Below are 1,575 nucleotides of genomic sequence, written 5' to 3'. Positions count from 1 at the left end.
AAAAAAAAAAAAAAAAAATCTATATCTATCTATATCCCAGAGGCTTCACAGCACCTTACAAGTTTAGGGTATGGATATCAGAAGTTAAATAAAAGTAGGCTGACACATGGTGCCAAATTGTTCCCAAAGTCTTAGCGAGTGGCACCAGCATAAATATCTTTAAAACAAGAATAAAATATGAATTCCATTTTCTGCAGCCATCAGTGATGCCAAAGTCAGCATTGAGGAACCTAAATACAGGGTTCCAAACGTGAAGACTGGAAATCCAAAGATGAAAGGAGGCCAGAGAGCACTTCTCTGAACTGTATTTAATTTAATGGATATAGTTTTTGGCCACAATACTGATGAACATTTGTAATAGCTGAGGCAGCTGGTTACATTTATTTTGATTTGTAACAGAACAAAATGTTGAAACCTGTATTAGTCATTCTGCCAAGAGATATTGCACCTGCACTGACTTTTTTCCCCCTTTGGCTCTTGTCAGGGACCCAATAGATATCTGTGAGCGAGTCTGTATCTGTTTACATTGGCTTTAAACACTGACTGGCTTCTACTGGTGAAGACGACAAGTTTCCACTTGTTGAGTTTGCTATACTTGCTGCTTCTCTATCTTTTCTTAAAAGACAGAAAAGTCTCTGTTACTGATTAAGTACACCTGAGGCATTCTTCTTGACTTTTACCCTGAGCAAGGTATGTCTAAGTCACCATAAGCAATAATAAGTGTGGTTTCTCCAGAATTGCATCGTGTTAGATAGTTCTGAGTTCAGCTGGGAACTTGAGTAGAGTCACTGCTGAAGTCCTGGTAGGGCTGCCTAAAGGAAATCTCTGTTGTGCTAATGTTCTTTCAAGCAGCTGAAGATTTAATTAGAAAATTTGCAGGGGAATTGGTACTTCCAGTCTAGAGTATAGCTAATTAGCTCCAAAAGGCTATTGTCAAAGGCTGGCTCAAGGTAACTCACTTTTTAGTCAATCACATGAAGGGATGACACCACAAAAACATTTGATCTTTGCAAACTGATCACAGCTTTTTTCTCAAATTAGTATGAGCCGTAAAATCAAAATACAGATACAGAGGTTAGAATGATCCCGCTGCTGTAATTCTATTTTAGCAATAACAGAACTGTTATATTTCCAATATAGGCATTTTAAGTGAGGTTATAGTTATTTAATACTAAGCTACCCTGAAGCTATAATTTGGGATAGAATTTGGTTCTAATTAAAACATTATTCAGGGGATAGTTCTGTTGGCCAAATCCTACTCACTTTTACTCATGTGAAATCACTAAGATTAACCATGTGAATAAATTGAGCAAAATATTGCCCATGGTACTTGCACCTCATTTTTACAGCTGAGCAAATAAGTCATAGTAAGTTTGACTTCATTTTCTGATTTTAGCTCCTCATGGCCAGATCCAAAGCCTACTGATATGAACAGCGAGATGATCATCTAGGCTTCTAGGGTATGTACAGGCATTACATTTAGATTGACCTAATGCTAACCCAGGATTAGTTCAATCTAAATGCCCAATCATGCAAATATTCAGAGGGACTAAATTGCCCCTCCCCCCCCCCCCC

The sequence above is a fragment of the Gavialis gangeticus genome, unplaced genomic scaffold (assembly GCF_001723915.1).
Source record: "Gavialis gangeticus isolate Ggan-Ray unplaced genomic scaffold, GavGan_comp1, whole genome shotgun sequence".
In the NCBI taxonomy this organism is placed as follows: domain Eukaryota; kingdom Metazoa; phylum Chordata; order Crocodylia; family Gavialidae; genus Gavialis; species Gavialis gangeticus.
The sequence above is the reverse complement of the archived record's forward strand: the minus strand, read 5'-3'. Positions refer to the sequence as shown.